Source organism: Pelophylax lessonae, assembly GCF_965119305.1.
Source record: "Pelophylax lessonae genome assembly, chromosome: 3".
Taxonomy (NCBI): Eukaryota; Metazoa; Chordata; class Amphibia; order Anura; family Ranidae; genus Pelophylax; species Pelophylax lessonae.
In genome coordinates this window covers 536,310,420-536,328,179 of record NC_138770.1, presented here as the reverse complement: position 1 = coordinate 536,328,179, position 17,760 = coordinate 536,310,420, and the positions used below count along the sequence as shown (strand labels likewise).

The 17,760-nt window shown below is 45.4% G+C and overlaps 1 protein-coding gene across 1 annotated transcript in view; it reads right to left on the bottom strand.

Moving 5' to 3' along the window:
• The window catches only part of TFB1M (transcription factor B1, mitochondrial), a 183,097-nt gene extending 165,565 nt beyond the window's left edge, over positions 1–17,532 (bottom strand). The window contains exon 1 of the mRNA XM_082250264.1: positions 17,406–17,532. The gene's annotated coding sequence lies outside the window, so the exon portion shown is untranslated. The remainder of the gene's footprint in view (positions 1–17,405) is intronic.
• Positions 17,533–17,760: the final 228 nt, after the last annotated feature.

Here is a 17,760-nt window from a genome sequence, read left to right as displayed (position 1 = left end):
CACGCGGTGGCTGCGGGCCACTACTTGTGCTAGCCACCGCACCAGCTTCAACTGCACTTAGGGGACTCGCCACGTCACCAGGTCTTACTGCAGTGCTGGTTGTACTAGGTCCAGGGTGTACTAGGCCGCTGGCGCTTGCCAGGTCGCCAGAAGGATGAGCGGCACTAGTACCCACACTCTGCTCCATACGAGCACCCTGCGATTCCTGCATCTCATCAACTCCAGAATGGGGTCGGGTACGCCTGGGTCTAACAGGGACCCATCTGTCGTCGGAGCTATCTGTCAGGGAGCCGCTGCCGTCATCAGGTTCATATACTGACCCTGATTTGGTCATTGTAGCTTCCCCTTCGCTATCAGATGACTCGGTCAGCATAAAACTGATAAGCTCTTCATCTCTGTACGAACGTTTGGTCATTTTGGTAACTAAATTTACCCGTACAGTGATGCGACTCACAGGTAATAAAAGCACCTGGTTGTCGAAGATTATTTCAAGCGCTACCAAAAAAACTGCTAATGCTAGCAGGGATCAGGCCTGACTCTGCTAACACAGCGGTTTTGTGTCTTGTGTTTTTTTTGTAAGTGACAGTAATCTATTGATTACTACACTTACCTGGGTGAAAGGGTTAAACGCAGGTGCTGGCAGGAATCAGTGCTGATCGTGCAAACACTGCATTTTGGGAACCCTAAGCTATGGGGGCGCTAGTATAGTTCTGATCAGATCAGATATTGATCTGTTCAAACACTATACTAGAAATGGAAGTGTATGTGCGTGCGTGCGTGTGTGTGTGGCAATCAAGGGGTTATTTCTAAACTATGCGCTGGGGATCTGGGGGGGGTGGCGGGGACCCTAAACCTCCTTTGGGAAAGAAACTAGCTAGCTAGCACAACCTCAAGTCACAATGACACCAATACAAAATACAGTAAAAACAGTATATTATGTGTGTATTAGTGCTAATGTGACAGAGGGTGTAGGGGTTAACGGGATGTGATCAGGGGGGGATCAGGGGTTTAAATCTTTATTGGAAGGGGCTGGCGGGTATCCTAAGGATAAAAGGAACGGTGGCAAGCGCTAAACCTGGTCACAAGTCACACTTATACGGGTATATAGAAAATGCTATATACTGTATACAGTGTGCGTTGTGGCAGGGGGTGTAGGGGTGATCAGGGGGGGATCAGGGGATTAAATCTTTATTGGGCGGGTGGGGGGGACCCTAAACCTGCTTGGGACACAAACTTAGTCGCCTGCGCTAATTCTGATCACAATCACACTAATACAAAAATACAAAAACACAGTATATTACGTTTGTATTAGTGCTGATGTGACAGAGGGTGTAGGGGTTAACTAGCGGTGATCAGGAGGGGATCAGGGGGGATCAGGGGCTCAAATCTTTATTAGGGGGGGGTGGCGGGTAATTCAAGTGGAAAAGGGGGGGTCGCAAGCACTAGACCTGACCACAAATCACACTTATACGGGTATATAGCAAAATGCTATATACTGTATACGGTGTGTGTTATGGCAGGGGGTGTAGGGGTGATCAGGGGGGGTCAGGGGCTTAAATCTTTATTGGGCGGGTGGCGGGGACCCTAAACCTTCTTGGGACAGAAACTTAGTCGCCTGCGCTAATTCTGATCACAATGACACTAATACAAAAATACAATAACACCGTATATTGCGTTTGTATTAGTGCTGATGTGACAGAGGGTGTAGGGGTTAACGGCGGTGATCAGGGGGGGTTCAGGGGGGATCAGTGGGTTAAATCTTTATTAGGGGGGGGTGGGGGGTAATTTGAGTGGAAAAGGGGGGGTCGCAAGGGCTACACCTGTTCACAAATCACACTTATACAGGTATATAGGTATATGCTATATGCTGTACATAGTGTGTGTTGTGTCAGGTGCTGTAGGGGTTAATTGGGGGGGGGCGATCGGGGGTGAAATGTGCCTATCTAACTGTGTGTGGGTGTGCTTGGTGCAATACTCACAGTAAGATGTGCTCTCCGCTCTCCTCTCACGCTGGATCCAAAAAGACCGTTGTGGGGGGAGGGCACATCTCCTCTAAGCCTGTGTTTACATTTCACAGGCTTAGAGGATGATCTGATTGGGCAGGACCGATCAACAGGTCCAGACCAAAAATAATTGGCCTGGACCTGATGACTGATCGGTTCTGAACCCAATCGAGTCATCGGCGGCGGGGCGCGGGAGCGCGCACAGGGCCGGCAAAAAGTGCTGACGTAGGCCTACGTCAGTTTGCCTGGCCGGGGCTGAGTGCCGACGTAGATCGTCGTGCGCCGGTCGTTAAGTGGATAAAGGAGAGGTACAAAGTCTGCGTTCCTTTACAAATAATTAACCCTTTAGAAAAATATCAAAACTGAAATCTTTATTGCAGATGATGCCTAAAATCTGACTTGTATCTTAGTGCAGACTTCTGGGAAAATCAGTCAGCCAATCACACAAGCAGGAAATGACATCTCTGGGGACATTCGGTACACCATCTGTGTACAGAATGCCAACAGGTTACCTAACTGCATTGAATTTTACAGAAATTACAGTACTACAGATTAAAAAGGAAAGGTCGTTTTTAATAGCAATAAACAATATGGCTTGCGTCGCAATTGTATATAATAGAATATTTTTCCCCCACTAAAATGGAGTTATCCTTATAAATGAACAGGACTTTGCTTTTCACGTGATTGGATAATTGAACGGAATATTCACATAATTCACTGCGTGAAGATTTTCAATTTTCTTACAGTCTTATTATCTGTAAAAGGACTACAAGAAATGCAGCTGCGTTGCAGGGGTCCTAAAATGGCCATACACCTTGCTTAGTAGTTGGCCCTGTTTGCCCCCTCCTGCCCACTATGCTTTGACCCAAGAACTGAAGGAGCCGGGTGGAAAATTGTCAACCAAACAGCGGCTGCATCCAATCAGAAGCAGCCACTGTTCAGGTATTCTGACAGCTGCAGTTTTCAGAAACATTAACCACTTCCCCCATTTGTGGACTTCAGATGACGTCCTGGGGTTTAAGTGGTTGTACAAGAATGATGCCTACAGTACAGGCATCCTCCCAGTGTCAAATTTTGCAGCCAGCGATGCTCTTTTATGTAGGAATGATTAGAGTGGCTATGCAGCCACTTGATCACTTCTACAGGCAGTGGAAGGGAGTGCTCCCCACTCCCACCTCTGCCTTCACTGGGCGCTCCCATCCAATCAGGGAGCCGGGGACTGCTCCAACTAGTGGGATCCTCTGGAGTGAACAGAGAGAATAAATTATGTTTTTCTCCCTCTCTGTGACGACAGAAACCAGAAGCCACAAGGATTTTGTCACATGTTACCGGCCAGTAAAGCCGCTGATAAGACTGATCTGTGTCTGATCGGCTGCATTGGAGGCCAGAGGAGAGATCGGAGGTCTAATAGACCCCAGATCTCTCCACAAAGAGGACCAATCACGGCCCATGCTATCAAAGTGTAACAAAGAAGTTCTGTCCTGCTAAGCATAGATGTTTAGATGACCACAAGATTGGGTGTCTTTTCAATACCGTTCGCAAATCACTACACTGTCAAAAATAGTGTTCCAGCAATACTTTACTAAAAGATAAGCCTAGACACACTATGCATTTCATTAACAGCTGCCAATGAGCTCCCCATAGAAATAGAAGTAGCTGGAATTACCTGAATGAAAGTGGAGCAGGGGGTAGGACCTGTGGCAGAAGGACATAGTGATCAAATGTGCCTCCAGAAGGAGGTAACCAAAGGTGATAGTGGGCATGAATGTTACCCAGGAAAAGACAGCTTAAATGCTAAAGTGATGCCCTATACATTTGGGCCCACATAAAGAAATTCAGCAACTGCTGCATGCTCTGGAAGCACTGGAGGGTGCTGATGCATACTCTGCAGACATCTGGGAAAAACTGGACATTGTTAGCATTCCTTTTGACACATAGGTTGGGGTATCATCTAATCAAGAACCTATACTCCCCCATAAATGCAGGCTCTTGCTATGCATTGTGATGCTTTACTATCCTTGTATAACCCTTGCCCTTAGAAGTGGCTACATTTGTTACCAGGCCCTGCACTGTGGACTGGTAAGGTACTAGTTAGAATCTAAAACACCAAGACTCACTATGTTTGCTCCCTGAGACAGCCTTGGTAAAAACTTTGAGGACGTCACCGGAAGTGACGAAACGCGTCAGTTTTGACCGCACAGCGTCATTGCGTCACATCGAGGTGGAGCGCAAGCCGCAAGTAAGCCTGCCGCTCTGCGAAGAGGACGAGCAGCCCGCACCGCTAGACCACCAGTGATGTTTTATAACTTTTAAAGCTATTACACCCGATTTATGGGGAATAAAGGATTCTCTTAAACCTTATCACACTATTTGGAGCCTTCTTTTCTTCTATATATTATCATTGATACCCCGGAGCCTAGAGGAACCATTTGCAGTTTGTGGGACTACTCCAAGGGGATACCTATTGAGCCCAGGGGGCTTTTCAAGCGTGAACGGTTCTAATGCCATATGGCATATAGAACCCACTCAATCTGGTAAGTGATCCAGTTTATTTATTCACAAAGGAATTGATGTCACAGCAAATTATGCTAGAGCACATGCACTTTTGAATTGAAGATTCATTTTTGTCATCAAGGACATTCATCACGTTTTGAGCACTGAAGTCACATTTTTTTATATATATTTTTTTGGACTATTTTTCTTCGATTATCTACGTATATATTAATTTTTAGTAAATTTACAATTTTCCACATATATTCGGATCTGTTTTAATATATATATATTTATATGTTTATTCACCATGCAATTTGCACATGATTTATCAGATGGAATTTTTTTTGATTACATGTTGAATTAATTTGGGATATTCATACTGGTATTATACTTACTACAGCGAGAGTGATATAGTTATTGGTAGTCACTGGTTTTGAGCAAGCGCTGTATTTGGTCTTTTTATAAGGCCATAGATACCGTGGTAAAAACTTGTCTTAATCATAGATGTGATTTCCCCCAAGGTAGGGCACCTAGAGCTTTGAGAGTTTTATTATCATCAATATAATCATCAATAGTCAAAGTATTGCTCCTGATGCGAAACGGTTGTAGAGCTACTGAGACATGCCTGAGGTCCAGCTGCCACTCTAACATTTAGCATGGTGGCGTTTGATGTAAATTGACAGATTTTCCTGCTTCTTTTTGTCCTTTTTTGGACCTCGTTACATTGCTATCAGACTGGTTGATCAGTGTCAATTGTAATACTTTGTTATTTCTGTTATTTTAATGATATCCTATTTTGAAATAAGCTACTATACTATGAGCATCTCTCCTTTTTTTTTTTTTGAGCATCTCTCCTATGTTTGGATTTGCATTTGATCGATGCTACAACTTTTTATGAAGAGACCCTCGCAGTGGTTGCTTCACTCTTCAGGACCATTAAAGATCAAGACACCAGCAGCTTTATACGCTATTGCTGTCCTATCATTTAGACAGCATTTAGCTCTGGTGAGTGTGCACTTTATCCACATGGTGGAGGACCACGTTCTCGAGTGACTTAAATTGCATCACCTTTTCACTGGGATAATTCATCTGCTTTCACATATTATTATTAATTAGGGATGCACCGAAATGAAATTCTTGGCCGAAGCCGACGCCGAATAATAATGAAATGCTTGGCCGAAGGCCGAATACCGAACGCGGTGTTTCACATTTTTTCCATTTATTTTGCCAATTTTTTCTCTCTCCTCTCGTGTCTCTCTCTCTTGTCCTGGTATGTCTCTCTCTCTCTCTCTTGTCCTCTCGTGTCTCTCTCTCTTGTCCTCTCGTGTCTCTCTCTCTTGTCCTCTCGTGTCTCTCTCTCTTGTCCTCTCGTGTCTCTCTCTCTTGTCCTCTCGTGTCTCTCTCTCTTGTCCTCTCGTGTCTCTCTCTCTTGTCCTCTCGTGTCTCTCTCTCTTGTCCTCTCATGTCTCTCTCTCTCTCTCTTGTCCTCTCATGTCTCTCTCTCTCTCTCTCTCTTGTCCTCTCATGTCTCTCTCTCTCTTGTCCTCGGTCTCTCTCTTGTCCTCTGTCTCTCTCTCTCTCTCTTGTCCTCTCATGTCTCTCTCTCTCTCTTGTCCTCTCATGTCTCTCTCTCTCTCTTGTCCTCTCATGTCTCTCTCTCTCTCTTGTCCTCTCATGTCTCTCTCTCTTGTCCTCTCTCTCTCTCTCTCTCTTGTCCTCCCTCTCTCTCTCTCTCTTGTCCTCTCTCTCTCTCTCTCTCTTGTCCTCTCTCTCTCTCTCTCTTGTCCTCTCTCTCTCGTCCTCTCTCTCTCTCTGTCCTCTCATGTCTCTCTCTCTCGTCCTCACGTGTCTCTGTCCTCTCATGTCTCTCCTTACCTCCCTCCCTCCCATCTGCATAGTCGATGTTTGCTGTATGGCTCCTGTGCCCTGTCACAGGCGAAGTACATTTGGTATCACTCCGCCTGTGACAGACCCCGGCGCTAAGCGGCTATACAGGAAGCATCCGCTCTGCTTCCTGTAGTGCCTCCGGCTATGTTTACAGTGATGCTCGGGGATGGCGGGTCGCCGGTCGGGACATTGTTCGGCACAAATTTATTCGGCCTTTCTACTTATTCGGCCGAACACCGAAAGTGCTTTTTTGCTATTTTCGGCCGAATAATGTTCGGTTGCCGAACATTCGGTGCATCCCTAATTATTATTTTTGGACATCTATTAGACTTTTATCATGTTGTTTTACATTGATCACTGAGCACTGCAATTTGTTTTTTATTCATAATCAACAATACGTTACAGGAGTGAATATGACAGCATAAATTAACCAAGACTAGGCAGGACTGCAAATACCACCACCTTTACAACTAAACTGGCTAACCGCAATTATATTTTCAAATGAACGTTCATTCTTATGAAAGTAATTTGTGATTTTGATGACTGTTTGAAAGTACTTAGCTTTTTACATTTTGAAACCACATTCACTGTTAGAAATGTCTTCATTTAAGAAAAATTATCTATTCTGATTCTTTGAATTTTCACTTCACTGTGGTCAAAAACAAACACCTTTTTGACTGCCTAATGATTAGAAAATTGAACAAATGTTTTATTACTATGAAACATTTTAAACAAAATTCTACTGATGCAGAGTTAGATTTAAGATGGTCATGCACTAAAAAGGTTTTTTTTTTCCTGCCTGCAAGCTGATTGAAAAAACAACAACCGATTCCTTCATGCAGCTATACAGCATGGAGGGCCACATTTCTCTCTGTGACAATCATATTTTGACAGCCAGTTATGCTGGCAGTCAAAATACCCCAATGATGCCTTTATCTGATTGGATAAAGGTCCTGTTTGGTTGACAATTTTCTGCTCTGCTCGTTTGATTTTTCAATTAAGGCATGTTGGGTGGGAAGGGGGCCATTAGGACCACTCACTGACTGGGTTTTACTGTGTATGGCTAGCTTAATGTGGTTTTAAAGGCTAAAGGTTCTTTACTTCAATGCATTCTATGCATGAAGGTAAAAAAAAAAAAAAATCTGCATGCAGCTCCACCCCAGCTCCCCTAATACCTGAGCCCCATCTCAATCCAGCAATGTGCATGAGAGTGGCGGCTCTTTTGGGTCTCTGCCTCCTCAGTGGGGGCATGCCGGAGCCGTGCTCTGTGCCTAATGGATACACACAGGCTGCTCAAGATCGAGTGCCCCCATAGCAAGTGGCTTGTTATGGGGGCTCTTGGCTAGGGGGAGGGGCCAAGATTGCCAGCGGGGGGCCTGAGAAGAGAATCAAGGGTGCTCTGTGCAGACCCATTGCACAGAGCAGGTAAGTATAATATGTTTATTATTCAAGAAAAAAAAAAAAGAAGCATGAGCCTGTACTATCACTTTAAATCAGTATTAAGCATTTATTAGATAGCAGCTTACCAATTTGTAGATGTGATGGCTGCATTTGTCTTCTTTATTTTAGTCTTTCTTTCTTTTATTTTCATCTGGTGATCTGGTCAGTAAGTCTGTTTTATAAAAGAACATGCTCTCTTCCAGATGTATCAGAATACAGGGCTGAGACAAGTACATCTAACTCTTTCCCCTGCCCCCCTCAAATCCAACAATGCTGCCATCTGCTGTGTCCCTTGTGCTCATTCGTCCAGAATAGAGGCACTCTAATACAGGAGGTGTGTTGCTGGCCAGATCACCAGGTGAAAACCGAGGGGAAAAAAAGCCTAATAAAAAGAAAATGAATGCAGCCATCACATCCAATGATTGGTAAGCTGCAATATATTACATTTTTGGTTTTGGGTTGAATACTGCTTTAACCTCCAAGGAACAAAAGCAGTAAGGCATTGGAGTTTGCTGAGAACTGGAACTTTTGAAGGATAGCATGGAGGGAAGTGTAATAAAAACAAATATAAAAAAAAAAATACCTGATGCCTGGAGCTCTTCTTTCACAAGTTTTCAGATCATCAAACCTAATTCTCCTTTTTTTTTAATCCCAATACATTTTTATCCATTATGAACTACTTTTATGCATTCTATGCATGAAGGTAAAAAAAAAAAAAAAAAAAATCTTCTGCATGCAGCTCCACCCCCAGCACCCTAATAATTACCTGAGCCCCATCTCAATCCAGCAATGTGCATGAGAGCAGCGGGTCCTCAGTTTTGTCTAAATATGTGCAGAAGTGCTTTCAAGTCTTCAATGGTGGCTTCCGGATTACTCAGCACCACTTCCCTGAACGTCTGGTCAGGAAGCAGACACTGAGCATGTCACCTAACCACCCTAATTGACTATATATCTCATTAAACCTACCTCAGGAGCTGCTGTCAATGTATGAAAATGGGGGAGGAGCATGGTCGTGGCTTGCTCTCCTAGATTTAATCCTGGTTCACATTCGTGCATTTCGTGAAACCCTGCGATTGGTTGCCGATTTACACTAGTGTGATGCCAGACATCGCATGTGATTTGCACCGCATTGCTGTGCAGATCTCGTGATGTCTGTGCTATGTGATTTTAGCCATACAAACATTATGGCTGAAATTGCATTCGCACCAAAATGGTGCAGGACCCTTTTTTTGCTTCGCACTGGAATCGGATCGCATGGGTGTTCACACCTATGTGATCCTACTTTCTCAGTTTGCACTGCGATCTGCGAACCAATCTGGGGGTGATATTAACTTTATATTGCCACCCCCAGTGATTTGCAGATCTCAGTGTGAACCACTGTGAGATTCTGGTGTGATGCGGGAACTGACACTGAATTGCAGGGTTTCACGCATTGCACCAATGTGTACCGGGACTCAGGACTGGTTCCCGCATAGCACCAGAATCGCACAGTGATTCATACTGAGATCTGCAAATCGCTGGGGGTGTCAATGTAAAGTTAATGACACCCCCAGATTGGCTAGCAGATCACAGTGCGAACTGTGAAATGGTGCAGGAATCGGATTGCATAGGAGTGAACACCCTTGCGATCGGATTCCAGTGTGAACCAATAAAAAGGGTCCTGCACCATTTGGTGCGAATGCAATGCAATTTCAGCCATACAGTTTGTATGGCTGAAATTGCATCACACAGACATCGCATGTGATCTGCACAGCAATGCGGTGCGAATCACATGCGATGTCTGGAATCGCACAATTGTGAACCAGCACTCAAGGCTGCTTCTACATGATGGTGCAGGTAGTGTCTGGGCGTCCAGCTGTTCTTCCCTGCCGGGAGTGCACATTAAAAAGTGGCTACAACGGGGCTCCATGGGACCCTGCAAGGCAGCATAGCCACCTGAAAAAGGGATATACCGTAGGTTGACTTTTGACATGCAGAACAAAGACAAATAACAGGTAAAGGAAGGCACACATCAAATATGGTTAGTTTGTTTTACCTAAGGGCTCACATGCTGCAACACATGTGTTCAGATGTACGTTGTGCTGGGGATGTGTAACGCAATGCTACAAAGCATCACAGTTTAGTTTACAAGGGGGGAACTAAAACCAAAAATGTAATATATTGCAGCTTACCAATCATTAGCATTACTTTTCTTTACTTTGGCTTTTTTCCCTGTTTTCACCTGGTGATCTGACCAGTAACATGCCTTCTGTATTAGTGAGACACAAATCTGGATGAAGGAGCAAAGGGGGCACCTTTGCACAGCAGCAGTGTTAGTGTGAGGGGAGTATAAGAGGTACTAGCAGATTTAAATACGCAAAGTCAAACTCCAGCCCACACTTTATAAACAGTAAGGCCCCGTTCACACTGGGGCGATCCGACTTCCCGGGGCGACCTCACAGGTCGCGGCACGCTGCTCGCACCGCGACCTCGGAGCGGCCGGCACGGACTTCATAACATTGAAGTCAATGCAGGTCGCTCCAGGTCGCCCCAAAGAAGCTCCGGACCCTTTTTCTAAGTCGGAGTGACTTGTGTCGCTCCTATTAGAACGGGTCCACAGCTTCTCTATGCCAGGTGACCTACGGCGACCTGTCAGGCGACCAGGTCGCCTGACAGGTCACCGCAGTGTGAACGGGGGCTTACAGGAAAAAGTTTTTGTTTTCTTTTTGGGATAAAGGTTTTACATAAATAAAAGCCGATTGTTGTAAACACCCGTGCCAGCATAAATGGTTAGTTCCATCTCTGTAACGGATCCATTCTGCAGGAGAGCTTATTGGCTGGATCACCAGATGAAAATAGAAGAAAGCAAGCCTAAGGCCCCTTTCACGCGGGCGGTTGTTCTGCCGCTGGTAAAAGCATGTTTTGTTATTTGTTATTGTAAATTCCAAACACTCCTGGCACAAAGATTACTCTCATTTGTACATTGTGTTTATTTGCGACTACTTACATTTACATGTTGCTGTGTTTAGCTGCGGTAGTAAATTCTTCCCTTTTCTAAAGCAACTGTTTACTTATTTTTTTATTTGTACTGCAATTAACAGCGTTTATATACAGATAGCTGCAGACAGTACATCGCTTCCCGGACGCTGTCAACTTTTTATTTTCCTAAATGCACGAAACTCTATGTTATGAAAATGTTGATAAACGCAGTGTGTGTATGGGGCCATAGGGATGCACTGTCTGCATTTAGCTGCAGTAAATAAGTTCCTCTATCCGCAGCTAAAAGCTGAAATCTAACCGCTTGTGTGAAAGGGGCCAAAAAAATATTTGCTTTTCAGAAGCAGAACTATTCTCACCTTGGCTCTAGCAATGTGGCATCCCGGAGCTCTCTGCCAGCTGCTGACATCTTGGGGGTGGCCAGCTGGCTTCTGGGTCTCAGGCTCCAGCTGCTCCCTCGCATGCACTTCGGTATTGACTCGGTACAAGGGTGGCCAGGTGGGGTTGCTATAAGAAATCACGAGGCCCCCGTACGGCCTACCTGACAGCCCCTCCCCCCCACCAAAAATATCAGATATTTTCACTAAAATGCCACGGGCATGATATTATCCTTCTCAGCCATGGCAGATGATATGCCCCCATCGAACAAGGCTCATTCAGGTGAAAAGCACTGCTCTGCAAGTGCCCTGCAACTGCATGCAAAGCACAAGGTTGCTGTGTGCTAGTGTAGGGTTAAAGCAGGCAGTGAGGAGGCAATATTCCTCCTGTTGATGCTCCAAAGTGATCCAAATGCTGACTGCTCTTAAAAGCAAAGTACATTTGAAAGAGTCCTTAAAGCGGAACTTTACCCATAAGAACTTGCTTCTTGCTGGAGGCTGCCATTTTGCTGAAGCCCAGAGCCCCAAACAGCAGTAAATCATAAAGTGGAACTAAATTCATTGATTTAAAGAGGAGTTCCACCCAAAAGTGTAACTTCCGCTCATTTGCTTCCTCCCCCCCTCCAGTTCCACATTTGGCATCTTTCAGGGGGGATGGGGGGGAACGGTACCTGTTTTTTGACAGGTACCCTTCCCCACTTCCAGGAGACGGCACCGCGGCGCTGTCCCTCAGAAGTTTGGCCCCCTCCTCCTTCCCCCGCCGCCGAGCCAATCCAAATGCGCAGCTTCGCGCATGTGTAGTAGGGACAAGCCTGTGAAGCCACAAGGCTTCGCTGCCGGGTTCCCTTACCGGCAATGGCAGCACCCGACAGCCACGGTGCCGACATCGCTGAACTACAGGACAGGTAAGTGTCCTAATATTAAAAGTCAGCAGCTACAGTATGTGTAGCTGCTGATTTAATTTTTTGAGGGGAGGCCGGAACACCACTTTACAAGTTTAAAAAAAAGTTGTATTCCTTGTATGCCGGGATTGCTAACTGTCACATTTTCTTGTATCCTCAACCAAACTGTCAAACCATCAAATGACTGGTTTCTTAACTGATCACATGTGCAGCACCATGGCAGTTGCAGTTTAAACAGATTTAGCATCCTTGACTGTAAAGGATAGAAGGGTTTATTCTGCTTTAAGACTGTCAGCAGATCGGCCTCTACAACTTCAGCAGTGCCTAAAATGGGAGAGCAACTGAGCATGTGCAGAGCAGTGTGAGACAGTGTATTACTGGATTTTAAACAGTATAGATATTTATTTTTAATGTTTTACATAGCTATACCTGCAAAAGGGGCCAGCCTGAAGTGATCTAGCAGGACTTCATTTTATGACTAAAGTTTCACTTTAAAGCAGAACTTTACCTATAACAACTTGATAAAAAATGATGTTCTTTAGCAAGAAACAGACATTACACATTATTAGTTATGCTAGCAACATCTTATTGTTGGAGGCTAACATTTTTCTGAAGCCCAGAGCCCCTGAATAAGTAAGTCATAAAGGAGAACAAAACTCATTGGTTTAAAAAAAACAGTTACCTTCCTGGAATGCCTGGATTGCCAACTGTAAAATTTGCTTGTGTCCTCAAAATGTCAAACCATCAAACAGCTAATGTCATAACTGATCACATGTGCAGCTCCATGGCAGTTGCAGATCAAACAGAAGCAGCTTTCTTGGCTGTAAAGGATAGGAGGGTTTAATTCCACTTTCAGGATGTCAGATCGCCCTCTACAGCACAGTGCCTAAAAATAGAAAGCAACTGAGCATGTGCAGAGCCAGGTGAAACAGTGCATTACTGAATTTTAAACAATATAGGAACTTAATAAGTGTTCTTGGTTATGGCAATAACATATATATTATTCTTATTATAGTGAAAGCCTATGGGAAAATTTGGAACCCTAACTCCTCCCACAGTTTTTACACTACATAGACAAGAAATATACAGAAACAAGTGTATAGTTCCCGAACACGTTGCAATTACTTTTTGGAAGGTTTCGCTGAATGGTTTGCGAAATAGCGTAGTTTTTGTTGTGAAATTGGCTCTATAGGAATGAATGGCAGAATGTTCAAAACTAGAGTGGGGGGCCTGAAAATAGTTAAAGGGTGAGTGAAGAAATCTCGCCACAATTTCTAAACTGCTGCCACTCCCTCATTTTTAAGGCCACCTACACAAATGTTACATCAAAATGTTTGCCTATCCCTGCTGCCATTTAACATGTCCACATCTAAGCCATAGCACTAATAGTTTTTACACTATGACCGTTTGTTTTCAACTCACGCCGTCCATTGAAACTGCACTCAAACCATCTCAAATGTCATGGCCGTTTTCTAACCTGTGACTGTGCCTTCAGTTTTAATGTTTCATAGACACACTATACAATAAAATGTCGGCCGGGGTCTTGTAATTCCTACGGTATAAGTCTTTAAGCTGTGAAATTTAGAGCTTTTACACTAGAGCCGTATGAAGATGGGCACCTCCAATTTTGGTAAGTTGCCCCATAAGAATGAATGGCGGAATGTTCAAAACTAGACCGTTTGTTTCCAACTACCAAAATTTCTTAAAGCGGAGTTCCACTCAAAAGTGGAACTCCGCTGATCTGCTTCCTCCCCCCCCTCCAGTGCCCTATTTGGCATCTTTCAGGGGGGAGGGGGGGGAACGAGTACCTGTTTTTGACAGGTACCCTTCCCCACTTCCTGGGAAACAGCGCCGCGGCGCTGCCCCTCAGAGGTTCGGCTCCCTCCTTTTTCCTCCACCGCTGGACCAATTACAAGGCACGCTGTGCTTTGCGCATGTGCAGTAGGGAACCAGCCGGGTTTCCTTACCCTGGATGGCGGCGGAACCCGAGAGCCGATATGTCGCGGGCTCCCTAGACAGGTAAGTTCTACTATTTAAAAGTCAGCAGCTACAGTATTTGTAGCAGCTGACTTAATTTTTTAAGGGGGGCGGAACTCCACTTTAACTGCTGCCACTCCCACACCCACTACACACACCCATACAGTTACTCCACCCACTCCAGCTGGAGATTACCGGTGGCGGCACGAACACTTCACACAATTTCCCTGGAAATTGTACGTTTTCTAGTTTTTAATGTTTTACATAGCTATGTCTACAAAAGGGGCCAGTCTGAAGCGATCTAAAAGGACTTCATTTTCCGACTAAGGCTCCATTCACATCTAGGCGGTTTGAATCATGAGTGGAATCGCCGCGATTCTGCCCGCAATTCCAAAGTGTGGCAAAATGTAGGACGTGTTTGCGATGCCATTACTTCTTATTAATGGCACCCCAATCGCAATCCGATTTTGCCATGAGATAAATCATGCTGCAATCGCGGCAAATCGCAATGCACGACACGGTCACCCAAAAGAAGCTCCTGCTCCTTTTTGAGCGACAAGCTTCGCGCATTGGGATTTAGTAATGGCATCGGAAATGCATCCCACATTTTGGAATCATGGGCAAAATTGCAGTGATTCCACCTGCGATGCAAATCGTCTAGGTGGAAATGGAGCCTAAAGCTCAACTTTCATTTTTTTTTCACATTTTATTTATTTTTTTACATTTTTTTAACTTCCCTGTTGGGGGTCTTTGGGGAAATATCAGGGGTCTAACCAGAACCCTACTGTCTCACTTTTGAGACAGACAAAGGGACTAAGAACAGGGATTCCCCGTCTCTTTCTCTGCACCCTTAGCTGCTCTGGACAGTGAATGAGTGCTCTGTGCCGAGCGGCTTCCTGTTCATTCACAAACTGAAGCATAGAAAACACAGTTTACTATGTTTCAGTTAGGAATGAACAGAGTGAGTGATCGGTATTGATTGCTTACTGTGTTCATTCAGGAAAGGAAGGGGCCAGTCAATAGGACAAATTTACCGCCCCCTGCTCTCCATTCTGAAACATTACCCTGTGCTCGCAGCAGCTGCCAGCAGGAGAGGAGATAAGCCAGCAGCGCTGAGAGGGAGGGGGGGCCCGGACAGCAGGGGGGTGGAGGGCGCAGATTTGATCCCCCTGTAGCGCAGCTAAAGGGAGAAAAAGGAGAAGCTTGCAGCACTGCAGGGGGAGGTGCAAGAGTCAGCTAAAGGGTAGTACAGCCAGCCCTCCTGCTCGGCAGGTATCTGGTGACCTGGCCCCCCACTTTGAAATCTTGGGGCCCGGTACAGGAGGGCAGGCTGTACTGCCTCATCAGCGGCTCTGCAGGTTGGTACCTTTAAATCGGAACTCCATCCAAAAGGGGGGAAGTACCGCTTTAAGGACTCGTCCACCGTTCCTCTTGCACAATTGGCACATTTGAGGAGGGAGCAGGTATCCGATTTTGACAGGTACCTGCTCCCACTTACATTCGGCAACGGAAGTTCTTCTACCTCCCTGCAATCTTCTGGGACACCAATAGGTCCCAGAAGACTGTAACCACCATTCACAATGCGCCACGCGGCTTGCGCATGCACAGTGAGCACCGGGCTGTGAAGCCGCGAGCGGTCACAGTCGGGTGCCCATAGTGAAGATGCCAGCACCGCCAAGGGAGGGCAGAGGATGAAGACGGCTGGGGGTGAGTGCACCGTTGGACAGGTGAGTGGCTGTTTTTTTTTTTTTTTAAAGTCAGCAGCTACACTTCTTGTAGCTGCTGAGTTTTATTTTCTTAACCACTTGCCGACTGCTCACTGGAGCTCTACTGCGGCAAAGTGTTTAGTTCCCGTCCAGCGACATAGACCTACGTCGCTGGACTCCTCCCCTTGTGGGTGGCGCACGCGTGCCGCCGGAGGCTCGCTCCCGCTGTATTCAGTCACAGCGGGAGTCGGGCCAGGGGAGGAGCGGTGGTCATCACCGCCGCTCTTCCCCAATCGTCGGGGAATCGAGTTTGGAGATCCGCCCGCTTGTGTAAACAAAGCGGGCGGATCTCCTAAGTGACAGATTGCAGGGTTCAGCATAGCTGAACCTGCGATCTGTCCCTGTGTCACTCAGTCACCTCCCCCCACACACGTTAGTAAGCACCAGGCATACATTAACTCCTCCCTCTCCAATAAAATTAACCCCTTCCTTGCCAGTGTCATTTTTACAGTAACATATTTATAGCACTGATTACTGCAGTAATGTCACTGGTACCCCCAAAAGTGTCAAAAATGTCAGTCAAGGGTCCGATCTGTCCGCCAAAATGTCGCAGTCCCGCAAAAAAAAAAAAAAAAAAAAAAAACTCAGATCGCCGCCATTACTCGTTAAAAAAAAAAAAAACCACACCAAAAATGACAGAAATCTTTCCCTTAGTTAGTAAACGCAATAACTTTTGCGCAAACCAATCAAAAATACGCTTATTGTGATTTTATTTTACCAAACCTAGGTAGCAGAAAACAAATTCGCCAAAAATTTAAAAAAATTTAGATTTTGACATTTTTTTGGGGGGGGGGGGGGGGGGGGAATTTCATATAAAAAAACATGTGAAAAATATTTAGTTTTTCAAAATTTACGCTCTTTTTTTGTTTATAGCGCAAAAAGTAAAAAAAAAAAAAAAAAAAAAAAAAAAAAATCGCACAGGTGATCAAATACCACCAAAAGAAAGCTCTGTTTGTGGGAAAAAAAGGACGTAAATTTAGTTTGGGTATGGCGTCGCACGACCACGCAATTGTCTGTTAAAGTTGCACAGTGCCGAATCGCAAAATAGTGGCCTGGACGTAAGACAGCAAAATACTCCGCTGGTAAAGTGGTTAAAAGGTGGCCTGAAACTCCGCCTTAATTCAGAAGAGACAATGCATGTCACTTCTGCACTAAAATTCCAGCCTGATCACCCATTTTTATTTGTTAGCATAAAGTTCCACTTTAATTCTTCTTGAAGAGTCACAAAAGAACCCTTCATTCATCTCCAATCGCTGCGGCGTGCTGAGGTCACACGCAGCGACTTCCGCTGAATAAAATCGCACACACCCCGACACATGTATGGGGTGAAGGGGGCACACAGAAAACAATAACATGTGTTGATGTATGCAGACTGATGGACATGAGGTGAACAAGTCCTAAGACGGTTTGATGACATTTCATTATCTCACACTGGAAGGAGGTTAGTGACTGGGTGCATGGAAACTAGAAGGTCAGCATGACAACCAGCACTGGCAGAACGAGGAGCTGTCCCTTAACCCCAGGCAACAAGAAATGACCTCCACACTACAAATCCTGAGGGAGGTAGATGAATCTGTGCCATACCTTCCTCCTTCATACACACATTCTGTATTCCTGCCCCCGTGATGTCATCTCACAGGCTCCTCACTACCGAAAGACAGACAGTGGGCGGGATCAACCGGGAGCCCCACGTGTGTTCATGTGCTTGTACTGCCAGACTACATCTCCCAGCAGTCCTTTGCGGCACGTAATGTATGGGCGGCGCCCTCTGTAGCACGCCGTGTTTTTGGGCAGGGCAAAGACTAGTGTGGGCGGATGAATGGGAGGTGATAGGCGTAAAAGAATGTGGTCTGTCAGCGTTGCAGCATTGTACTAGGAAAGCACCATAAATGTAATGTAGTTCAGGTCAGGAACACGAAAGGCAAACAATAAGCTGAAG